General features: G+C 33.8%; 1 protein-coding gene across 12 annotated transcripts in view; it reads left to right on the forward strand.

Annotated features, from left to right (window-relative positions):
* Window positions 1-15,336, forward strand: part of ZNF148 (zinc finger protein 148) — a 120,777-nt gene that overhangs the window by 26,191 nt on the left and 79,250 nt on the right. For 8 of the 12 annotated variants that reach the window (XM_023623601.2, XM_023623598.2, XM_023623599.2 and 5 more), the window contains exon 2: window positions 7,669-7,749. The exons of 2 other annotated variants lie outside the window; for them this stretch is intronic. The gene's annotated coding sequence lies outside the window, so the exon portion shown is untranslated. The remainder of the gene's footprint in view (window positions 1-7,668; window positions 7,750-15,336) is intronic. 2 more of the 12 variants (XM_070243644.1, XM_070243646.1) reach the window with 1 other exon arrangement.

Here is a 15,336-nt window from a genome sequence, read left to right on the forward strand (position 1 = left end):
CAAGAGAATGTAAAATTGATTGCTGAAACATTTTTGTTATAGTTGCTTTATCAAATGATTCCATTATCAAATGATTCTAACGTTAGATTCATCTCTCTGTTGGCCTTAGTTGATTATCTTTTCTCAATCATGTTGTTATTTTCTTGGGTAATTTTCATTTTACCTATTATGTTGGGAGCCTCTGGGCCTTATTTACATTTTTTGTTTTAGCAGTCACCCTGTTTAGGTTTAGCATACAAATCTTGGCCCACTTTTGTGGGCTGTGGTTCCAGTGGCGGTTTAATTTTCAGAGCCTTTGTGGTCAGCTTGATTTATCTCATGCTGCTGAGACTCCCACTGGTCCTTGCTGGTGCTGCCTGAAGCAGCAGAAGGGATTTTCCCATGCCAAGCTTATGGGTGTCTCTTACTGGGAGAGGATTGTGGTGGGATCCTCCTACTGGTATCCCCCCTACCCCATTCTTCTCTGTCTTCACAGCCCTGAGTGAGGGAGGAGAGTCTTGGCTCAGACTGAGCTGCTTGCTCTGTCTAGGTCCCTTAGTTTTGCCCACTTACCTCTGGGTAGAAAACAGGAGTCTCAGGTCAGGCAGGGAAGGGAGAGTTGCTTCCCTTAGTCTTTGTTGGCCGGCCTTCCAGTTGATCTGCCTTGCCTGATATTGCAGAGAGATTCCCATTTAATTTGGGGGAGGAATGTGACTCTCTGGTCTGCTTTCTTTTGCTAAATTGATGGTTGGGAAATGCCAGTCTGGGTTGCCTTCTTCTGTTGGGTGTAGGGACGAAAAACACCCTGTTGCTCTTTTGTTTTTCCAGTACTGGAGTCCCAAACTAGTTTGCTGCCTTCTTAGTACTTTCCAGAATTTTCCTTTGGTTGTCTCCTATGTTATTTCTATGGTTTATAGTTGTGCTTAGTAAGGAGGGGTAGGGAAAAACGGACCTATGTCATCTTATCTAGACTGGAAGTTCAAGTCCCTTAGTTTTTGTGAACCTGCATCATCTCCATCTTGTGGGTTATTTCAGCTTTGAAAATAGTGGTATATGGATATATGCTTGTACACTTTTAAGCACTATATAAATGTCTGCTTCAGTTATAAACCACAGTGTTGGACACCTAGGAAGTTTTTGGGAGGTCAGTCATAACCAGTTGAAAAGGATATCAAGTATAAATGCGTTCTATTTACTAGGCATTTATCACATAAACAGAATTTTGATGTGTAGTTAATTAAAATGAGGTTATGAATTCTGGGTATTGTCTTTAAAGATTTCTTTGTTTAATAGATTATTTATATTTAAGATGTTTAATAATTCCAGTAATATATAATTGTATTTTAATATTAATAAACATTTTTCAAAACAATATTGAAAATCTTTGTATTATGCAGCCAATTTAATCTGTTTCTAATTCATAGGTTGAAAAGGAAAGATAAGATAAAATGTCCTGCTTTTACATTCTCTAGTTTTCTAATAGAATACATTGGCCTCAAATAAGAAAATGTCCATTCTACATTAGTAGAAACTGGTGTTTCTAAATACTGAGTTAACTTGGTAAATCGACTTCTACTTTTTAAAAAAATAATCTCACTACAAACATTTTTCATGAATTGTTCAAACTTAATACAGCTAGTTCAGTTATGGAGAAATCGCTGGACTCCTTTGCACCCACTTCTTGAGGTGTTTTCAGATTGACTCTGATGGCAAATCTCAGTTTCCCAATCAGATTAAAAATGATTTCTTTTATGTGTGGCGACACCTCTACATTGTGTCTAGTGCCTAGTGTAATTCTGGGCATGTATTCTAGAAGAGGAGATAGGAATGATTGACTCTAGTGTTGAATAAGGTAAAAACTCTCAAAAGATAAACTGGCTTTTTATGGATCATTTACAAGTTTTTAAATGAGAGTATTTATATTTCATATTAAAATAATTCCAATTCCCTCTTATTTTTTAATAATCTTTTAACACTATGTTTTTGTTCACAAAGAATTGATACTGTAAAAAGTCAAATTTAAATAAACTTTAATTTTTAAATGGGTATTCCTATAATCTTTCCTAGGGTTCCCTTTGTTAACATGGTAGAATAATTTTTCTTATAAAAATCAGTTGAATTTAATTTTCTCTGTTTATTTACATGTTAACTATTATTGTAGATAGCATTTTAATGTCATACTTACTTCAAAGATTTTTTTTTTTTTGACTCCCAGGACATTGCTGAGAGTAACAGTAAATATATTTTAACTTGGGAATGACCTTTTCCTGTGGTTCTAAGTTAGAATAGACATTTGTTAGGAGACAGAGGATCTGGTTCAAGTCTTTGCCTTGACACTTAGGTGTTATGTAGCCTTGGGTAGTTAACCTCTTGAACCTCAGTTTCATCATCTATGGAACAGAGGCAAACAATAGTACCTGCCCAGGTAAATTGTAGGAGGTCAAATGAAATGTGGCATGTGAAAGCAATTTGTAAACTGAAGTACTTTATCAGAGTATGCTTGTGACATCTTTGAGGAGATCATTTGAAAATTTGCCTGAGTGATGTTGATAATCATAGTGCAAAATATTTTATGATTATCTACAAAATTAATGTGTATTCAGTAAAAATTCATGTAAAAGTAAAGCAGCTTTTCCTTTAGTTTAGTGGCTCACTGACATTAGAAACTAATTTCTATTAGTAAATTTGCGGAAGGATTACATAGTTGCTTGATAGTTTGTTATCCCCACTGTGATAAGGTTATTTTTTGGAAGGTGTCTCCCCGTGGCAGGTGATTTAAAGGTTAATTCTATCTCGTTAGAGGTTTATAGTCTTAAGAAATTTATAAAAATACTTACTATTGTGTTTTCTAATGTGGGTAGGCGGTCGGTTTCTTGTTTGACAAATGTTTACTGGTTAAGTGATTTGAAAAGGTCAAGGGCAGGTGAAATTTTCACTTGGTGGCTTTATTTTACTTTTGTCAACTATCTTTTAAGAATTTCATTACTCCTTTGTAGGATTTTCTTTCTCAACTAAGTGGATTAACTACATTAATTGCGAAGTTTATAAGATTTTGGCTTGATTTTTGGTGAAATTAGAAATGCCTAAAAATATTCTAGAAAGACCTGTATAGTGCAGTTTCTGGGGTGGTTGGTTGAATTTGTTGGGGTGTCATTCCTCCCTGGGATAGATCTGGTCATGAAAAGTAGACCGTTAGACCATCATTTAGATAGAGAAAATTCTAGTAACTTTAATTTTCAAAGCAGTTAAACATCATTCAGAAAGCATCATTAAATCACAAAAGGAAGAACTAGTGTAAAAGTTGGATTTGACTAATTACTGAAAGCCTGATCTAGTTAAAAGATGCTAAAGGACTTGAAGCATTTTTTATTTCAGATTTTTATGCCCTCATGTTTGCTATGTTTTATTCTTCCATTGCTTTGGGCTTTTCTTGACTACGTTTAAGGGCTTAGGTAGCCTTTTTATTAGGCAGTGCCTATGGGAGCATAAACAGTCAAACATTTGTAAGCATACACATTTCAGTGAAACTTTAAAAATGGGGCTTTAAAAAAGGTAATCTTAGTTAAATGAGAATTGTGTTCTTTATCAATGCATGGCTTTTCTAGAACGGTTGCACTTGGAAGTAACCTTAAGGTACATGGTATAATGAAATAACTATAAAATGGTTATGTTTTGATTAGATTCCTTTTTATATTAAATTTTATTTATTGCCTTAGAAATTCATATTCTTGACAATTTTTGTGGGGGTTTCTTCTGGATTATTGAGACAATTATTCATAAAACTTCATCTTTTGCAATCTTTTCTAGGCAAAGATGACATTTGAAACATAATTTGGTAGACTGAAAGTACACCCTGCAAATAACATAAAGATATCCTTTGAAAATACTTTATGAGGGAGACGTTATCTAGGTTCTTAGAACCAACATGAAGAGTATGAAATATTTGAAAAAAAAAACCTAAAGAACCTCTTCCTATTTATTGTAAAGTGCATGCAGTTTTTATAGTTTTTCTAAGAGTACTCTTGAAATTTATTGGCATTCTTTTAAAACAAAGACTGGAAATTATGTTAGGTAGGGTTAAACTAGTGTTTACATTGCTAAGAATTATTGTTTTCTGTTTGGTAACAATGTTTCATAAAGTTTATAGTAGACTCATCAGTAGGTTGGATCTCTTTATTGTTGAGACCTTTGAGCCGCTTTAGGAAAATTTCCAAGCTGAGGGGTAATGTTGCTAAAACCCCGGTAGGCTGGTTTCGATACCCGGTTCTGCTCTTTCATTCGGATAATGTGATGTTTCTAGGTGCCTTAGTTTTGTTATCTGTGATTCTATAATTGAGACAGAGTCTTGTGTGGTGGTTCTGCTTCTAGAGCTTGATTTTTTGGGTTGTAGTTCAGCTTTAATTATTTAAAAAATATTAAGTATCAACTATGTTCAAGCGCTGTTTTAGGCACTTGAGATGTATCTGTGAACAAAAGAAAAATTCCTGCCCTTGGAGATTATAGTTCGGGGCAGAAAAACTGTAAACATCATAAATAAGTAGGTTATGTAATATGTTAAGAGGTGGTAAGTACAATGGAAAATGCATAACAGATGAAAGGGGGATTGGGTGAATCTATGTGGGGGCAGGTTATAGTTTTAAATACCATGGCAGGAAAGAGCCTCTTTAACAAGTTGATAAGTGAGCAAAGACTTTAAGTGGGTAAAGGATTTAGTTATGAGGATCTCTGAGAGAAGAGTGTTCAGGCCCAGGAACCACCAGTCCAGTAGGCCCTGAGGCGGTAGCATGCTGGAAGATAAGGAGGTCAGGTCAGTGTGTCAGAATGTCAGAGTGAAATGAACAAGGGGGAGAGTATAGAGGATTAGATCCGAAAGATGGGGGGAGGGTGGGGGTACAGGGATAGCATGATAGGTTGTAGAGGGCCTTGTAGATCATTATAAGGACTTTAGTTCTGCCACTTAGTAGTTTTATAGCCTTTGGTAAGTTGCTTAACCCTTCAGTTTTCTCTTCTGTAAAATGTGAATAATAATAGCACCAATCTCTCAGGTTTGTTGTTTGTATTAAGTGAATTAATACCTGCAAAGTCCTAGGAACACTACTAAGCAAACTCCAGAACATATATTCATTGCATTCTTGAATCTAGAATCGGTATTAAAAGATCACTTCTTCCTTTTCTTTTGGAAAGGTAGCAAAGGGAGAAGAATTAATTGATCCCTGCTTTTGATTTTTCTATGATAAATTGCTTAAACTTAGAGCAGCTATCACATTACATTATCATCACAAACATTGTTGTATGTGTACTTAACCATCCTTGTGAAATTATGAGCTCCTCTGGACAGAGACGCTATGCATGTCTAGGAATCTTAGGTAGTGTGTTGTATGTACATATCAGGTGATCAAAGATGTTGACTTAATGAATCAGACCACCTGCTGGTAAATATATTGGAATACTGCCAATCTATCAAAACCAAATAATGGAAGGACAGTAGCTAATAGCCTCTACAAAATATTTCATTTATTTCCTTTCTTAATATATATCTTTAGTCTTAACTGACTGTTTATGTCTACATAAGTGATTATAATGAGGGACTAATTAGCCAGCAAAAGTCTTAAATCAGAGGAATTGCTAAGCAGAAATATTCAGTAACTCCTGAAGTAGGAGAGTCAGGCAGGGAAAGAAGAACGTCTTAACTGACCATTGGGTGGTTGGGTTGTCAGGTAACTTTATACTTTTCTTTTTGTGCTTATGGGATCTTAGTTTCTAGCTCGGTGGGTTCTTGGTGGAGAGGAGAGGGAGAGGAGAAAGAAGGAGAGAGACTTGGAAGGAGGAATGAAATTGGTAGATGAGGTTAAATTAATTAGGGTTCCAAAAACAGAGGTTATGTGGCAGGTGAGTTAGGGGAAGTTGTGGGTTGCCATGGTGTAGAGGAAAGGTGGTGCTGGGAAAGATATTCCAGAATTTCTGTTTATAGATTGAGACTTTGAGGTTCTATGATTTCATGTGTGTGGGGGGTGTGTATGTGGGAGAGAGGCATGTTTCCTTTCCCTTCTTGCTTCACTATTTATTTTTGTTTCCTTCTCTTTGAACGTATCTAGTTATATTCTTTGATGTATGACAGCCTTAATTTAGGGCTTTCAATAAAAGGTGATGCAAGAAGGTGAGTAGGCTTTTTGTGGAAATGTGTTCAACAGGATATTAACATTTCAAAAACATTTGTCCAGTCTGTAGATGTTACCATATTATGTGATGATATATTGTAATAATGTCTTGATTGTGGACTATGTATTTCCAGTCAACTTTTAAGAAGAGTCATAATGTAATACTAAAATGTCTAATTTGAAGACATTTTTATTTCCTGTACTGTATATAGACTTTGCCATGCTTTTTCTGTTCACCTTTACTCTGTTCCTGCAAATCTGTTACAAATTCTAAAAGTTGAATACAGTAAAGAACATAGAGTAGTGAATAGTAGTGTAGTGCAGATACAGTTTCACTTTACCCGTTTTTAATAATGTCTACCATAATAGTGGAGTTTTACAGCTTTTATCTTTTTTTATACTATCGCAATAGAAGTAGATATTTAAAAATGCTTTTACATAATTGAAAGGAATGGCATATTTGCTCTTTAGAATGTTTGGGAACAAAACTCTGAGGCAGTTAAGAGCTTAGTAGAAGGAAGTTATTTTAAAAGAGATTTTTTGTTTGTAACTAGTTTAGTAACAAAGCTACTGACTGGCTAAGGACTAGAAAATGCTGAATTATCAGAAAGGTACTGTTTGTAACTCCTTGATAAAATTATGTAAACACAAATTTGAATTAATATATTTGGTTATTTTCTAAAGATTAATTGTTCTGCTTTTACATTTATAGCTTTTATTGATTTGTAAGTTATTTATTGAGCCCTAAAAATGTGTCAGGGCTGTTATATAAAATGCTTTGTTATTTCTGAATAAAAAATTATATTTGGCCTATTCTTTGTTTCTAATAAAATTTCAGCTTTGAGTCTTCATTACTTCTATTTCATATACCAGGAAAAAGTATCCTAGTTACACGAAGAAAATGTTGTATGTCCAATATCAATGCAATATCAACATGGGCTGTTAATGTCCCCTACTAGTCTCTGCTGAAAGGTTGATTACAGCATGACATTTACAAAATATCTGTGGACCGTTTTAGTCTTATTAAATAAATACCTTTACCTTGAAAATTTTAAATACTTAATATTTTTGTATTTTCAGTAACTGTCTTCTTATATATTTAGACTTTTGAGCTGAGGGAAATGTTCTGTGGGATTTCATCAGGAAATATTCATCAAGTATTATTTGAGTAATAGAGAGTATCAACATATGATTTTAATGAAATACAGTTCGTACCCTGTTTCCTATTTTAAGTTGTTTAAGATAATTCTAGGTTATTGCCCTGATTTTAAACGTCTTAATTCTCAACTAGAAGTTAAATTTGGAAAAGTCCGGTTCGTGTCTGGATCATTTCTTATCTTTGTCATACTGATGGGTCGTTATGGTTGAACTGAGTGTTAGTTGCTACTAATTTTATTTAATCCAACAGTGTCTACCATGGAAATAATTTTGTTAGATTTAGCATATTTAGATAGAGCTATTTTACTTGACTTTAAGAATACGTCTAATCTTGATTTTTGGGGGGATAACTTGTATTTTTGTACTTTTGTAGGGTAGAGAGAGGAATCAACAGCTTGGAAATTCAGCCAAGTGATCTGGCAGGATGGGCATTTGCCTGGCATATTTTATAGAGGTAATTTAACACTGTTTTATTCAATCTTTAATTTTTACCTGTAATAGATCCCCATGTGCTTGAACATGAGCACACCTATCACAAGTGTTGGGTGGTACTCTGCATTTACTGGACAATCCCTTTTCCTTTTAATTCTCACTTGTATATACCATGAGTATTAAATATACGTAACATGATATCGCTCTGTAGATATGAACATCTGTACATTGAAAAGAATTAATGTTTTTAGTTTTATAGGATGAAGACCATTTTCTAGTCACTTAAGTAGGTTACTTGCATGTCTCTTTTTTGGGCCACAGTTCCCTTATTTTAAGAAGACAGGTGATCCTTTCTTGTTGGCCTATGTTGGTACATATATGAGACCTGTGCTTTTATCTTTCAAACAAAGTGAAAGAAAATTAAATATTTAACAATTTTCAGAGTATTTACGTATCTGTCAGTGGCACATATTCTCATATCAATTAATGATCATAAAAATTCTAAAATTTCTTGTAAACTTCACTTGTTTTGAGAATTCTTTTAAAGTGAGAATGTGAAACTGTTAGCAGTTTTAGTGGCCATTTTCCAAGATTTCCCTCTTTTTCCACATTTTCTGGCAATTGTCATGTTTAACATTTCTCAGTCCTTACCCAGGTTTGTTATAAGAGGAGTACACACGAGTAGTAGAGAATGTTATAAGGTTAGAAAAAAGACTCCCCATTCCCATTCACTGTTAACATTTGTGTGTGTGTATCTGTGTGTATCCTTCCAGACATTTTCTATACATATGCAAACATTTGTGTGTATACCTGTATTTACATAATCTTTACACAAATGGGATCACACCATACATATTGTTTAGCAACGTCTTTTTGTTGTTAACTTCTGTGTCTTTGCATATTGTTCCTTCTTATTTCATTCTGTGTAGTATTCCAATATTTGGATTACGTAATTATTTTAACTAACTACCTATTTACAGATATTTAGGTTGTTAGGGTTTTTCTGCTGTAATAAATGACAATGTAATGAATATTCTTGGATACATCTTTGCACATATTTTAAAATATATCTGCAGTATAAATTCAGAAGGGAAAAATTGTTCTGCCAAAAAGTGTATATATTTAGTAATTTGGTGGATAAATTGCATAACTAAAAAGATTGCCCCAATATCAGTAGTGTAGGAAAATGGGGATTTCTTTATCTCTTTGACAACAGTAGCTAGTGTCACACTTTTTAATATTTGTCAGTTTTTTGTTGTTTAGCGTTACTTTTCAAAATTTCCTTATGAGTGAGTTTGAGCATTTTTTCTATGAGTACTGGCCATGTATATATTTTCAGTGATCTCTTTGATCATGTGCTTATCATTTGTTAGGCAAATTATTTTCACTCAACTTTTGCTTATGTTTTGATTCTGTTTTTGCCTTATGGAAGTTTTAACTTTTTTTTTTAAAGATTTTATTTTTGCCTTTTTCTCCCCGAAGCCCCCCAGTACATAGTTGTGTATTTTTAGTTGTGGGTCCTTCTAGTTGTGGCATGTGGGATGCCACCTCAGCATGGCTTGATGAGCAGTGCCATGTCTATGCCCCTGATTTGAACTGGCGAAACCCTGGGCCACCGAAGTGGAGCGCGCAAACTTAACCACTGGACCATGGGGCCAGCAGTAGAAGTTTTCACTTTTTATGGTTGAGTTTAGCGATCTTTTTCTTCATGGCTAAGAGTGGGGGTGGGATTTCTTTGTGAGGTTTGAAAGGTCTTCGCCATTGATTGTAGGACTCACTTTTTCCTCCACATTATAAAATCTCTGAATGACGTGAATCGCTGGCTTGTCATAGTTTGACATTGTTATTTTCTTTCTTAGTGATACATAAAATAATTTCGTATCTTAAGATTGGTAGTTTTAGATTCAGTGAACTGTGCTACCTTAAAAAATGTTATGCAGGTTTTCTGTTACTTTTTATGGTTTAAATTGTTTAAAATCTTGATTTATATTGAATATATTTGGTATAAGCAGTAAATGTAGAGATCCAGCTTTACTTTTTTCCAGATGGCCAACCAGTTGTCCTCATTCCAATTATTGAATGATTCTTTTTTTTTTTTTTTTTTTACATATTTGAAATGTCACATTTATCATATACTAAATTTCCATGTTTTGGGGGGGCCTGTTTCTGAAATCAGTTCTGTTTAATTCATCTACTTGACTATTTTTGGACTGATAGTATTACAAGATGGTAGTCTGCTGGTTAAGATTTGGCATTCTCACCACTGTGACCCGGGTTTGTTTCCTGGTCAGGGAATCCCAGCACCCGTCTGTTGGTTGTCATATTGTGGCAGCTGCATGTTGCTGTGATGCTGAAAGCTGTGCCACTGGGATTTCAAACGTCAGCGGGGTCACCATGGTGGACAGGTTTCAGCGGAGCTTTCAGACTACACGGACTAGAAAGAAGAACCTGGCCACACACTTGTGAAAAAATTGGCCATGAAAACTCTATGAATAGCAGTGGAGTGTTGTCTGATAGAGCACCAGAAAGTGAGAGGATGGCACAAAAAGGCCATGTAGGGTTCGATCTCCTGTACACAGGGTTGCTGGGAGTCAGAATTGACTCGATGGCACTAACAAAACAAACAGTATTAAGAGAATTCAGTAAAGGAACTGCTTATAAAATTAATATACATAAATAATTTTTTTATACAAATAATAGACATTTGGACTAATAAAGGAAGAAAAGGTATGCATTCAGAATAACAACTAAAAAAGAAAATATCTGGTAGCAATCTACTTGAGGAAAATTTTGAAACTGCTGATGGATAAGAAAGAAAATTAGGATCAATTCAAATTTTTGATAGGAAGATATGCTGTAAAGCTGTCATTCCATTATGGAAATACAGTTGATTTTTGTTTATTGATCTGATATCTGCGACCTTGCTAAAGTCGTTTATTCTCCTAGGTTTTTGTGGATTCATTGGGAAATTTCTAATATGGGATCGTATCGGTAGAGAATAAAGACAGTTTTATTTCTTTTCTAATCTGGATGCCTTTAGTTTCTTTCTTTATTTATTTATGCGTGCTTTATTTTACTAGCTAGAACCTTCAGTACAATGTTGAATGAAAGTGGTGAAAATGGACATCCTGATTTTCAGGAGGAAAGTGTTCAGTGTTTAACCATGAAGTGTCATGTCAGTTGTGGGTTTTTGTTGATACTTTTTATTAGATTGAGGACGTTCTCTTCTAATCTTGGTTTGTTGAGAGTTTTTATCATGAATGGGTGTTGAATTTTGTCAGGTATGTCTTTTGTGTTTATTGAGATAACCATGTGGCTTTGTCCTTTATTGTTTTCATATAATGTATTATTATATTAACTGATTTTCAGATGTTAAACCACCTTTGCATTCATAGGATAAATCCTACTTGGTCATGGTGTATAGGCCTTTTTATATGTTGGTACATTCAGTTTGCTAATATTTTGTAAGGATTTTTGCATCTGTTTATGAGAAACATTGGTGTGTAGTTTTCATGTGATGTCTTTGTCTGACTTTGGTATCAAAGTAACTCTAGTTTCATAGATTGAGTTGCAAAGTATATTCTCTTCCTGTTTTGTGAAGGAGTCTGTGAACGATTGGTATTTCTTCCTTAAATATTTGATGGAATTCATCCATGAAGCCATTTGGGCCTGGTCTTTGTGGGGAGATTTTTAAATACTAATTCAGTTTGTTTATTTGTTATATTTAGATTTTTATATTTCCTGTTTAGTCAGTTTTGATAATATTATTGTCTTTTTAGGAATTTGTCCATTTCATGAAAGTTGTCTGATTTGTTGGCATTAATTTGTTTATAATATTCCTTCCCTTATAATTCTCTTAATTTTTGTGGGGTCAGTGGTAATGTCCCATCTTTCATTTCTAATTTTGATAATTTGTGTTTTTTTCTCTTTGTTCTTGGTCAGTCTATCTAAAAGTTTGTTAATTTTGTTGATCTTTTTAAAAGAACTAGGTTTTTCTCTATTTTTCTGTTTTGTATTTCAATTCTGCTCTAATCCTTATTCCCTTTTTTTTCAGCTTGCTTCAGGGTTTAGTTTGCTCTTTTTCTGGCTTATTAAGGTGGAGGCTCATGTTACTGATTTGAGACTCTTCTTTTTTTCAAATACATATTTAAAGTTATAACTTTCCTTCTAGGTACTGCTTTAGCTGCATCCCATAAATTTTATGTTTGTTTTTGTTTTCATTCAGTTAAAAATATTCTCTTTTAATTTGTTTTTTGACCCATACATTATTTAGAAGTGTGAAGTTTAATTTCCAAGCACTTGAGGATTTTTCAGTTTCTAATTTATTTGAGATCTAATTTAATTTTGTTGTGGTTGGAGAATATACTTTGTATGACTTCACTCCTTTTAAATTTATGAGATTTGTTTTATGGCCTAGTATTTGGTCTGTCCTGGAGAATGTTCTGTGCGTGCTTGAAAACAATGTGTATTCTGTTGTTTGCTGGAATTTTCTGTGTGTGCCAGTTAGGTCTAGCTGGTTGATAGAGTGTGGTTCAGGTTTTCTATATCTTTTATAATTTTCTGTCTAGTTACTCTATCAGTTATTTAGAGTTGAGTATTAAAATCTCCAACAATAATTGTTAAATTTTCTATTTTCTTTTCAATATTGTTAGTTATTGCTTTGTTATTTTAGGGCTCTGTTTTTAGGTACATAAACATTTATAATTGTTATAATATCTCCCTGGTTTATTGACTCTTTATCGTTATGAAATATCTTTCTGTGTCTCCAGTAATATTTGTCTTAAAGTCTATTTGGTCTGATATTCATATATCCACTCCAGCTTTCTTATGGTTACTGTTTCCATAGTGTATCCTTTTTCACCTTTTTACTTTCAATCTTGAGTGTAAAGTGCATCTCTTGTTGACAGTGTATGGTTGAATCTTGTTTTTTTGTCCAGTCTGACAGTCTCTGCCTTTCCGTTGGGCTGTTTAGACCATTCACATTTAATTATGAGTATGGTTGAATTTATGTTTGCCATTTTGCCATCTGTTTTATATTGCTCTCTGCCTCCTTTACTACCTCCTTTTGTGTTAAATATTTTTTAGTGTGCCCTATTAATTACTCCTTTTTTTTTTTGCTAAATATAATTTAACATATTTTCTTTGTAGGTGCTGTAGGATTTACAATTATGCATTTTAACAACCTGCTTAATATCAACACTACTCAATATCAGTAAAACATAGAAACTTTGCTCCAATATAGCTCCATTTTCTCCCTCCCCTGTTGTGCTGTATTGTTAGAAATATTACATCTATATATGCTGTAAAGCTAGCAATATAGTGTTAAAATCGTTGCTTTGTACATCTTTATGTCTTTTAAAGATATTAAGAGAAGAAATGAGAAAAATATATTTATAGAGTTTTTTAGTTTTACTCCCACATTTATCATTTCTGGTGCTCTTCCCTTTTTGCTGTGTATTTGAGCCTGGTGTCATTTCCTTTCAGCTTCATGGACTTCCTTTAGTACTTTTTGTAAGGCAGGTCTGCTAGCAAAAATTTCTTTCAGTCTTTGTTTATCTGAGACTATCTTTATTATGCCTTCGTTTTTGAAGGATAATTTTGCTGCCTTCTGAGTTGACAGCTTTTTTCTTTCAGCACTTTGGATATGTGATTCCACCATGTTCTGGCCTCTGTTGTTTCTGATTGAAAGTTGGCTGTTAATCTTGGTGGTGGTTCCCTACACATACTGAGTAATTTTTCTTTTCATGCTCGCAAGATTTTTCTTTTTGTGTTTGCTTTCAGCAGTTTGACTGTGATGTGCCTAGGTGTGGGTCTCTATGTATTTATCCTACTTGAGATTCACTGAACTACTAAGATCTGTAGATTTGATTTCTTTTAAAAAAATGACATTTGGGAAGTTTTTGGCTGGTATTTTATTAAAAAAATAGTTTTTCCTGCTCTCTCTCTCTCTCTCTCTCTCTCTTCTCCTGGGACTCCAGAAATGTTGGTAAGTTGGTCTCTGAGGGTCTGTTCAATTTTCTTCAACCTTTTTTCTCTCTATTCTTGAGATCGGATAATTTCTACTGATGTGTCTTCAAGGTCATTGATTTTTCTTCTGCCATCTTGAATCTGCTGTTGAGCTCTTCTATTAAATTTTTTGTTTAGTTACTATATTCTTCAACTTCAGAATTTCCATGTGGTTCTTCTGCATAATTTCTGTACCTTTATTGAGAATCTCTTATTTGCTGATTGATTATTTTCATAATTAAAAAAATTTAAAAGATGGGTTATTCTTTTCTTTTAATGTATTAATAATAGATGTTTTAAAATCTTTGTTGCTTAAACCAGTGTCTGAGGATACTCAGAAACTGATTGTAGTGACTGCTATTTTTCATTAATATGGGTTATGTTTTCTTTTTTTTTGTACACCTCATAATTTATTGTTGACAATTAGGCATTTTAGATGATATATTGGAGTAACTCTGGATTGTGATTGCCTCCCCCACCCCCCAGGTTATTGTTAGTGTTGTCATTTCACTGTTGTTTATGTATAATATAATCCTGTTGGAAAAAAGTAAATTTTATTTTGGACAAAAGTTTATCTGCAAAAATAGACATGCATGATTATCCAGGAAAATTCTGAAATGAAAGGGTACTGAGGGGTGAATAGCTCCATCAGAATTTAAACTTTTTAAAAATATAGATACAATGTTGAAATATTTTAAAAAGTGAATTAGTATTATACTTTCTGAAGTTCAAAAGTGGAATTATTACTGGTTTATTCTAGATGAGAAAGACTATTCTTCCTACCGTTGTACCGTTGTGAAAACTGATATAAAATCATAGGGTGTTTCATATATCATCTGGTCTCCAAGCTTCCAGTGAAAGGAGTATGTATGAGCTATTCTTGCTAGATAGGAGTCTAGAATTTTTAAAGACCTTCATGGTAGGAAATTCCATAAACTCTTTAGTCTGTTAATTTGCTCAGAAATACTTCATGTCAGGAAGTTTTCCCCTTATGTATAGCATATGTTCTTTGTTTTTATTTTTTGGGATATGATACATGGTCTCCTTATGATTATTTTCATCTTTTTGTCAGCTTTTCCTGTCCGAGATGACCTTGCTGATTATGTTTTTGTAGCTAGGTATTTAATATGATTTTATAGCTGTAATCCTTTCTATTGTGAATGCATATGCATTTCTGTGTCTCTAGTAATGTTTGTCTTAAGGTCTATTTGGTCTGATATTCGTATATCCACTCCAGCTTTCTTATGGTTACTGTTTCCATAGTGTATCCTTTTTCCATAGTATGTCCATAATCTGTGCATGACTTGTACAGAATGTAGCCTGTACGTGACTAGTTCTGTCTATTATTTGTAAGGCCTAGTACTGTGTTTGCTTCTCTCTTCACAGAATTTACAAAAGCAGATATGAATAGTGTTATTAAGTGGTTTCTTAATCTTTGTTTTCTCTTTTCTAAACTTTTAGGTCTGTAACCATCTGAATTTCCTACAAAGTCTCATATCTCTGAAGCCGTAGATTCCAGATCTAGGCAAATTGTTCTTTTTAAGGCCAGGTTTATTTCACAGTAACTACTTACCACTATTATGTTTTTCCAGTTTGAGACTTA

The sequence above is a fragment of the Equus caballus genome, chromosome 19, assembly GCF_041296265.1.
Source record: "Equus caballus isolate H_3958 breed thoroughbred chromosome 19, TB-T2T, whole genome shotgun sequence".
Classification (NCBI taxonomy): domain Eukaryota; kingdom Metazoa; phylum Chordata; class Mammalia; order Perissodactyla; family Equidae; genus Equus; species Equus caballus.